The sequence below is a fragment of the Pygoscelis adeliae genome, unplaced genomic scaffold (genome assembly GCF_000699105.1).
Source record: "Pygoscelis adeliae isolate BGI_AS28 unplaced genomic scaffold, ASM69910v1 Scaffold121, whole genome shotgun sequence".
NCBI lineage: Eukaryota > Metazoa > Chordata > Aves > Sphenisciformes > Spheniscidae > Pygoscelis > Pygoscelis adeliae.
In genome coordinates, this window is record NW_008824359.1 from 4,823,410 (window position 1) to 4,834,057 (window position 10,648).

The window sequence follows — 10,648 nt, forward strand, 5'->3', positions numbered from 1 at the left end:
TCTTCTCCTCGTCCGGTGTTGGAGGGACCGTGGAAGTTTTCTGTCCCGTTGTGAAAATGCAATCGCTGTGGATACACCGCAAACCCCTCCTGAGCTCGCCCCGCTTCTCCGGCAGCCAGAGGGATCTGCTTTTCCCCAGAAGCGGCCGCAGGCATTTCCGAAGGACAATTACTCCTCACCTATAAGGACTAGTATATTCAGAAGCTCTGGTTTGCTATAGTTGCAATACAGCAAATACATGTTTTCGTAATTATTTTGGTAAATTGTTTATGACCATAGGTTCTCTTGGCTCCAACCCCCCACACCCCCCCCGCCTTTAGCTAGAGGGGAAATACGTTCCAGTAGAGCCGTTCCAAAGGTGCTAGAAAGAAGGCAAGAGGTTGTCTTACATCCAAATACTATATAAGCCTGACAATCATGATTTATTTTATTTCAAACAAGAAGATACATTTCCACTTTTAGTCACACTAAAAGTTTTACAGTCGCCTCTCTTCCTACTAAAATAAAATAAAAAGTTAATTAGGATAAACTGAAGTAAGTTATTGGAAGCTACCAGTGTACGGTCACTTAAAATAGTCCGTGGTTATTTATAACGTCGAAATAAAACTTTCCACTGAATGCCCTAACAAAATTTCAGGTATCTGGCACAGCTGATTTTCAGTCTCCGTGCAAAAATATCTTTCTGCTGAACATTTACACATTTAACAGAAACTTACTACAGCCTGGAACAGATCACAGCTCAGAGCACTAGAATTTTATTTAAATGGTTATGGACAAATTAATAAAAGTACCAGTAATGTTTATGGACCTGCATAAAAGCTGGATGGGATTTTTCAGAAATAGTAATTTATGTTATGATATATATAATCTGGAACTTTGGCATGGATTTGGCTGAAATGGAGAGCAACCCTGCTGCTCGGCTTTCCTCGGGTTTTATTTCTGAACTTCTCGGAATTTTAGCACTGGTTGCAAAATGGGTCATATTTTAAGATGTTAGAGAATTGTAGGAGGTTAGTGAAAAAATGTGCTTGCACTGCGAATTATGTCTCAACAAACACCTTTGGATCCACTTTATAAAATAGGATTTTCATTAGTACGGCTACGTTTCCTGCAATTTTGATTGTCTTTTAGCTTTTTCACTTAAACTATGTTATGAATACAGCCATAATTAGATTGCTTTTGGACAAAAAGGTAATGTTTTAAAGAGCACTGAGTTTGTTTACTGTTACATTTATAAAACACGGGCCCAGCACACTCTTGTTGCAAGCATCGTATGCTCAAGATGAAAAATAATTGTCAAATTTGAAAGATTCTAACCTGGATGATGTTCCCTAAATAAATAGTTTCGATGCCAGTTTGTTGGGCTGGAATGTGCTGTAAATACGATGAATACAGAATTTATTTTCAGCTTCTCTAAACATGTAAATAGCCTTTGTGAAACGGGAATAAATGAATGGGTTCACTGGGTTTGTTATTGTATTGGGTATTTTTAGTCAGAGCGACTAGAGCAATGTCAGCGATTATTACTATAGTTAAGGACTTGCCAATATGCTCTTTCCAAAATCTACCTTCCCAAAGTTTTTTATTCATTCGTGAAAATGTGCATCGAGCCAAAATGTGTGAACTTAAGTAAGCTTAATGCTAGAGAAGGTTTTGCCCAAATTTCCATTCATTTCAGTAGGGGCAAGATAAGCTCCAGTGTCTCTTGGCAGCGCTTTACTTTCGCTTTGGTTGTAAATTGACTGTTTGCCCAGCTATTCTTTGCTTTTTCTTAAGTATGACAAATAGTAACTCTAGATTTGCAGGTTATTTGGTCTGTTAAGTAGGCATGTGGTAATGAGTTCTGTAACTACAGCATTCATAGTCAGACTACAGACTACTATGGTTCGTTTCGCTACTGTGTCCCTGCCCCATTGATTTAAGGCCCAGATAAAAGAAGATTCTTTGTGTCCCGAAATTAGTCAAACACTTATAGTATTTCAGCACCATGCACTGGTTTTTAGCGTTTATAGTCCCCGATACAAACATAAGCATAAAGGTTTGGGAGACAGGCTAGAAAATGATTACATAAAAAAATGAATCTTGAGAATATTACTTTTCCCCCCAGTATTTTCAGTAGGAAGTGAAGACTGAGAGCTGAGACTCTTGCGTTCTGTCTCAGGATTTGATGCTGACTTGCTCTGTGACCTCAGACACAGGCTTTTAGCAACTTTTCCTTCAGTATAAAATGGGGTACTAGCTATTATCATATACCTTTTGAGATATAAAAATATGTGTTAAACTCTCACAAGTCCAAAGATTAGCAGGGCTTTGTATCTGTAAAGCAATACCAGTAATACCAGGAGAAAAATTCTAAAAGCTGGTAAGAAACCTGCCGTGTCACTACTGAAAAAGCGTCGGCTTTTCCGTGGCACGCAGTGAAATGCACGTTATTCAAACAACAAGGTAAATAGTTCCTGCTTCTGATTTTTTTTTTCTAAATGATTTATTTTCTGCTTCTCTAGTAAGGATGGCCTGCAAGCCTAGGTCTCAGTCCTACTGTAGGGTTCTCCCGTTTCCCTCCCTGTCTCTGCAACCTCTTATGCCCCATTGGAACTGCACGTATTTCGATGAGGTTTAAAGCAGCAAACGACCATGTCATCATTGCGAAGGAAAGAAACGTGGGCCTACTTGTCATCTTATAACAGCGTTTGAAAGAGAAAGTATGGCCTGTGTTTTCTGGCAGTAAAAACCTGAATGTGTTGTACGATTAGAAAAATGTTTGGCCTTTTTCAAGTAAATTTTTTTTTTTTTTTTTGCTAAAAAATTAACTAAAAATTAACTGTAGAAAGTTGTTAGGGTCCCCATAGTTAGAGACAAACTGTTTTTTTCATGGCAAGATTGACTTTGTCCCTTTCCATTAATCCTCCTCCCAGCTTCTGTGTAACTCATTTCAGAATGAGGAAAAAGTAATTTTTTTTCCTTGAATGATTTCAGATAAAATCAGCACATTGTTTTAGTGATATAAAGGCTAAAATATGAGAGCTTAAATTTTCTTTTTTTTCCCCCCCCTTCTTTCAGCATATATAAAACCAGCATGAGCCAGAAACTTCATGGTTATTTTTTCTGTTGACCTCAATGAAAACTCGTTCCCTTGACTAACTGTGGGGAAAGTGGGTGGTAGAACTGTTTGTAATTAAAAAGGGTTTATACATTTGGAACCTTGCAGAGTCCCTAAGTTTTGCATGCTGGTTTTTAAGAGACTAATGAAGTGCATTCTGGCCAGACACAAGCTCCATAAAGCTCACACAGAAGATACTACAAGATGTAAGTCAGTCTCGAGTGGGAGAGGTTGTTTTTAATGCTCCCAACCACAAGCACACCACCAGATACTTGCATTTACTGTCTCAGTGTTGCAATGGTGAGGATTCCATTGTAAATCTATTCTCAATAGCATGAATGGCAGAAAAAAAGTTTGGGCAGATTCTTTGTTAATAACATGAGTCTTGAAGATGAAGCAATAGAAAAACCACAAATAGTGATAGACTTGTTCTAAGATGGATGAAAACATACAACATTGAAAGAGGTGGTGCAGTCTACAGGAGTGTAATAGAAGAAAGCATATGGTAATGGCAAATATAGAGCAAACATAACGGACATAGCAAACCAACTCTTCGAGGAACTATAAAAATTAGCCTATCTCTGCCCTTTCTTTCCTGAAAATTCACTCAAATGATGAACTAAGCATAGTCAGGCCGGACCAGAGGATCAAGAACATAATCCTATTTACAGTATGACATAGTGTAATGCTGAAAATGCTGAGTATCCTGGTCACATTTTAGCATAATCTATGTGTGCCCCACATTAGGTGTGGTCTTAAGACCTTGAGTGTGTGGGGCATAACACAGGATCCATCCCTTAGTCGACTGTTGTGAGATTGGCAGCCAAGTCACAGGAGACAACAACATCAGTCCGGAAACAACCCATAAGAGCAGATGACAAAACATTAGACATCACAGGAATGATTCTCTCTAGTAATAAAAGACAAAGATCTGTCAGAAAAAATATTATAGGTGAAACTGCCAGCAGTATCTGCAGTTAAGCTTGTCTACCACTTTCCAGTATAAGACCTTGTTTTCGCTCACATAACGTTGCCAATTTTTAACTGTTCAGGATGAGCTTTTCAATCCCGAGTCTGCCTCAAGCTGAATTTTTTGGAAACTTCCAGCAGAAATAATTCTGCTGCTTCTAAGATCGGCATTAAGAGAAAACACATTGTTCCACAACAGTTTAAAATTTCTTAGAATCATCCCAATATCTATTTCAGAGCTGGGATGGGAAGTTTTACTAAGGAGGAGAGGAATAAGGAGGAAAAATCAGATAAGTTCCTTTTGTTGCCCTTGACCAAAAGGATCCACCCGAACTTGGCTGAGTTAGAAGTTGCTGCAAATTGTTGAGGTTTTTCTTGCGCGTGCTCAGTACAGATGGAGTAGTTGGCAGCTAAATTTTGCAAAGCCTCCATAACAGCACGGGGCTTGCTAGACTGGATTGGATCTGTAGTCAGTCTAGTCTGACAGTAGGCTGCACTAGATGTTTTAGAGGAAAGGATAAGAAACCCTAGAGTCAGCAGATAGATATGGGATCTATTCCTCCTTTAAGGTCTCATCCTAGTTAATAGTAGCTTATAAAATATGATCAGAATGACTGTCAGCAGTTCAGTTTTAAATTGTGTCTTTTAGAAGTCTATAATTCAACCATAAAAATTCCTTCCAGGCTGAAATCTGGCTTATACTCTCAGTTCAGAAGTCAAAATTCTCTACAGATTTTTTTTAAATAGTCTGTTTTGAAGTGATAGAAAAGAAAAAATAGTCATGTACAAATTCTGGACATTTCTTTCATAATGCACTTCATAACTCAGTTATGAAAGTATGATGACTTTTAAACTATTTGTTTCAAATGCTGGTCAGGCCCTAGAAGCAACACGAGTAATTAAAATCTTCACCATTAACACTAGACATTCAAATGTGAGTAAGATTCTCTGATCTCGGGCTATGAGGAGTATTATGATATTAGGAGCTTCTGTGATGTAATACCAAAACCTGTAATTCTAGTTTATCTTCTAAATATTTAGATAATTTATTAAATGCATACATATTGAAAAGCAAGGGTAGAAATCCTTCTGTCCTTTCATGGCAAAACTCATTGTGAAGTCAGTCACTCAAATGTTTTTCTAATTTAAGCATGTGAAGAAAGACATAACTTGGAAGTATCCAGGAGGAGCAAGTAAGAGGTCCTCAGAGGGGGCAAAGCAGATGCAAAACCTTTCTTGGAAGACCACAGCAGCTCTCATTACTACCAAGTTTCCCTTTGTAGTAGAGAAGATAGAGCAGCTCTTTCCATCCTTGGAATGCTTTCAAACATACTGTGCTTGGCACCCTGAGGTTGATGTGATTTTTGAGCAGATAAAAGCCCATTACATGAAAAGGCAGATCTCACCCTCTTCTTCCCCCCCCCCCCCCCCCCTCCCTTGGTAAGAAAGAAAAGCCTTATTCTGTCTGCAGTTCCACTGATTTCAATGGGAGCCTTCACGGAATAAGGTGCTGCTTCATGTAAGAAAAGCAGAGGCAAGACTTTAGGCAACTTGCTACTTTGGGTTGCTCTCCTTATCCTTTCACATTTCCATGTCTAAATGCCCATCTTGCTGAAGAATATGTAAAGTCTTTCAGCTCTTCGTTTCCACTCCATTTTAAAGAGCTAGAATATTTCATATTTTTAGGCATGAGCAAACCATCTTCCACTGTTTTTGACAGTTGAAGAACATGGACTGAGGGAATCAGAGGAAAGCTCTATTTACTAAACACCACATGTAGATTACCACTGATAGTTTTTCTAAGGAAATTTATGACCTGTGTGGCGTAAATAAACTCCCTTTTTGGTAAAGAATCTGCAAGCCAATCATTCATGCTTGCTTAGAGACGTTACTGTTCGTGTTGCTTTTATGTGGAAGGCTACAGTAAAGGGTGATGTTATGTCTAAAATAGACAGTCGGCAGCTCCAGGGAAAAAAAAAAAAGCTATTTCTGACATTACCTATCATGACATTCTTGCTACATTATGGCACATTCACTCTGATTCAGGAAAGAAAGAAAAGATAATCACAGCACAATTATAATTCTTGTAACTAGTATGTTACCTTCATGCACGCACTTGCATGCCTAGCTACATTTACTGGCAAGTTATGGTGTTTTACACATCTGAAATAAACAGAGAGCTCTTAGTACGTTCAAAATGTTTCGTAAGTCTGAAAGCTGCTCTGTATCTCAGAGTAAATGAGAATGGGACAGGCAATTTTCTTCTGGCTGCCCATCCTGTACTCCTATCATTATGCTCCTTCCCTGCTCCCGTTCCTCTCCCCATTTTATGCTCTGGATCCAATAGAGACATAACTGTTTAAGGCAATCGTGAAAATTAAGTGAGAAGAAGGAACTTTATTAAGTGTCTGTGTATCATGTTTTCAGAAATATTAGTGTTTTGCATGTACAAGTAACTCGGTGGTTTTCAGTGGTACCCCTCTTGATTTACACTAGCGTGAGAGAAGAACTGGGCTCTTATTATTACCTATGAAGTCTGCCTAATTTAACAGATGCATGCAATATGTGTGCTTATTTTCTTTAAACTGTCATATGTGAAATTATCAATACAACCTTTAGTAAATACTATTCTACCTATGAAAGTATTCTGAATTTAAGACAAGTAAGTGCCTTCCTGAGTGATGATCCCGTGTCCTTAACTCACCCCACTGTACTTCAGCACATACGCCATGTAATGTCACTGGGGCTTTGTCTTCTCTAGAAAAATGATCCGGTTTTGATGAGGGGTGTCAAAAATAGTTTTGCACCCTCAGATCCACTCAAGTAGTAATAGAAATGGTTGCCTCACTGGTGTGCACAAGGTCAGGTAAGTCATTGCTTACCATAGCAAATCATGCCTGTCAAGGGCTCATGGGACAACTTGCCTGCATAGGATTTGGCTCGGCGTGTATAGAAGAATTTGTTACAATAGGTGTTGAACTCGACTGACTTCGTCCACACTGGAAGACCAGTTGTTTTCAACACTACTCCAAGATGTGCGGAGAGTGGGCGGGCATTTTGACAACAGTTGTCAAAAACACGTCATTTGTCTGGGGTAGGTGCATATCTACTGAAATATCGATGCTATAAAAGGCCCAATTCAGTAAACCTGGGATAGTGCAAAGTCTGCAGCATCAACATGGGCTGTGACTTTCTATGCCAAGGTACACTTGCAGGATGTCAGATGATGAACAGGATTTTTAATACATTGTCACTTATCATCTGCACAAGTACGGGATTCAAGGCCACAAGCCAATCGTTGAAACCGGATGATTTTTAAGATTCTGCATTCTAATTTAAAGGAAAGTTGACTCTGATGGAACAGTTAGTGGAAGAAAATATCGATATTATAAGCAAGTGATCAATACTCTTACCACATGAAGCTGATGACATAATGCATAATGCTGAATCTTGCAGCCTCTTTACACACTGTGTGCTCTTTGGTGCTCTTACATGAAAAAGCATAAGAAACTATTTTGCCAAACCGGACTGGACGAGGTATCTCTACTTCTTAGATGTTCGTTATTAATTGACCAGCTCCATGCAAGCATCAGGAAAGAAGCAGACTGTAACAGAAATTTTCTTTTCCTATGGTATTTATTTTTGCAATTGCGCAAAGAATAAGCTAGCATATGAGGAAGGAAACTGAAGCAGAAGTTATTTTCAAACTAATAAAAGAAGATGCTATTTTGTACAGAACAACTTCTAGTTGACCTTTGCAATGAATGCCATAAAACATTATTTTGGCCACAAATGGAACAACATTTTTAGAAGGATTAATGCTTTATCTATCTGTCTGTCTGTCTATCTATCTGTGCAGAATTTTACAAAGACTAACGGAAGCTAGCAGCTCACTCTCACTTATAATTGCATCTGTAAAACTTTAAAACTGCGCAAGATCTTTCTCTACTGTGCTGGATGCCATTAGCATTAGCATATTACCACAGAAAAAGAATCTAAAGTAGGCAGTGAACTTCGTAAGAAATCTTCCAAAAGCCTTCCATCCCTCAAAAACTTTAATCTCGAACAAGAACCTGACTCTCACAAAACCCACTAAAATATATGAACTGTTCAGTATGCTCGCAGTTGATAACAGTCCGAGTATTTTTTGATAATGAGAAAATCCAGAGCTATATTAGATGGGAGAAAGTAATTTTTGAGGAATTTTGAAACCCCGGAGAAATTTCAGAGAGGTCAATCACTGCACTTATACTCTGGGGATTTTTTTTTTTCATTGTCTCTTTTTTTCTGGCATTGGTACAGGTTTCTACCAGACTGCGTGTCCTATGGCATTCACACAAGATGGCACGAGCATCATGCAGTCATTCTTTGTCCTTCCTGGTCCTGGATGTTAGGTGAATGTAAGCCTTATAAACAAAATGGGCACTCAAGAATCTAGATGCTTTACAAACACTTTGTAACAGAGGGATATAACGATAGCAAGAATAGGAAAGAATCTCTCCAGATTCAAGAGTTCTGTATTGGCACTCTGTAGCAATTCCCAGTAAAAATGCTTTAGCTGATCCCAGTTGTAATACTGGCTCATTGGAAAGGGTGACTGGGTATGTCCATTGGCTGATCTGAACACATTGCCTATAGTTTAAAATCAGTAACTTAACTTGTCCATAATTTAAAAAAAATGTATCATCTAATTCATTAGTCTAAGAGTATTTTAAAATGCTTCTGTATTTTCCATCATGACGCTGAGTTGAAACTGGCAGAATGGAAATTGAAGAGGAGTAGCAAAGAAAAAAAAAGGTATCCTACTCTGTTTCCCAGCTACAGAAATGATCAAAGCTGCCAGAGGAGCACCTTATACAAAAGGAAGACTGTCCAGAGAAGAGGTAAGAATATTCTCAGGAGCTCTGCTGAAGGCAGTACTTCTTATCCAAAAGAAAGACAGAAACGTGTAATTTTACCCTGCCTTTAAAACTAGGTCTTACCGCTTTCCTGTGTGTTACAGATCACACGGTATTTTACACTGGAAGCTTAGTGCTAAAATCTAAAACATAAGGGCCAAGTTCTGCTCTTAGATACACACACACAACTCCAATGAACTCAAAGAGAGCTGTGTTCATATGTTTAGCAATGGAATTTGGCCCTAAATATTTAAACATTTATTCAGAGGAAAAAAAAGCTTCTCTGATACATTTGTATCTCATATCTAATGTACACAGATTACCACCACTGGGCACCCACGTTAAGGGACAAAAAGTTTTGAGGAACCATAAACTCAGCATTCTACCTGCTCTGCATGGTCAAATAACATGAATTTGTTTCAGGACATTGAGGAAATTAAATCCTTAGCAACCTTTGGCTGATGTTATTTATTCTGCAGTCCAGGAGTAATTTGATGCAAATTCCTGGCACTCTTCCTATATTTCAAGAAATTACTGTTTTGAATGGACTGATTCTGGAAACTTTCATTATATTAATATGCAATCCAAAAAGAACTAATGTTCTCTGCTTATATTTCCTCTGCAGAGGAAAGCTCAGTGTTCTGGTTAATTCACACTTACCTTTTAAAGGCTTATGACAGGAGTCCATAATAACGTAAACACGTCATTTGGAAATGGTTAACCTGAGGCTCCCACCTGCTCTCCATGGCAAAATGACCCCGAATGTATTTTTGTTAAGGATACAAAGGATTCAAAAACCTGCAAATTTTCTGCAAGCAACATAATACTCCAATTTCTATATGTAATGTAAGTAAACAATAACTATATATACATGTTATTTTCCTTGGACAAATGACAGCTGGAGGAGAGCTGGGTTCCAGGTTCAGACACCTCAAGTTGGTTATCTACAATGTAAATGTTTACATTTAAGCTAGCTGTTTAAGCTCCCATTATACTCAATAGTGATCTAAGGCTCAATTCACTTGCCCAAAATTAAATCTCTAGTGCCATTACAGATGCCTTGGGCTACCTAAGAAATTGTCATGGGGTTGGGACATATGAGTCCGGACCTACGTGAGGCCCTTTACTCTTTGGACAGGCAGAAGGAGGCCAGACAACATAGCTTGGAGTACTTGACACAGGTAACTAAACTCAGCCCTAGTAAATGCAGTCAGTGGCTTCTAGAGAGCAAGTCTAATGACCAAACGTAGGTGTCTACTTTCAGGTGAACTGAATTGGTCTCTTGCCTGCACTGACCACGTTGATTGGGTTTCCATTGACTATAATGGCAACCTAAACACAGCCCACATGTAGACACCTAATTTTAGGTGACTGCACCTGAAATTGAAACCTACTCCTGGTTTCCTAGTTGCCGGATTAGAGTAATCACTATGCTTTTGGTTCAGCCAGGGTTAAGCTACTTTCATCGTGCATTTTGTGCAGGACGATGATTTCAGTTAAATGGTGGCAGGCAGGAGAGCAAGAGTAATGGGCAGGTGTGATTACACAGGTGATGAATCTCTCTTGATGTTTTGCTTCAGTGAGTTCCTTGAGATCCATACGGACAATGTTCAGCTAAAGCTGCTACCTGCTCCCTAGCTAGAGGAGTCTCTGGCTACTAGTGGTGGCTATTTCCCTTGCT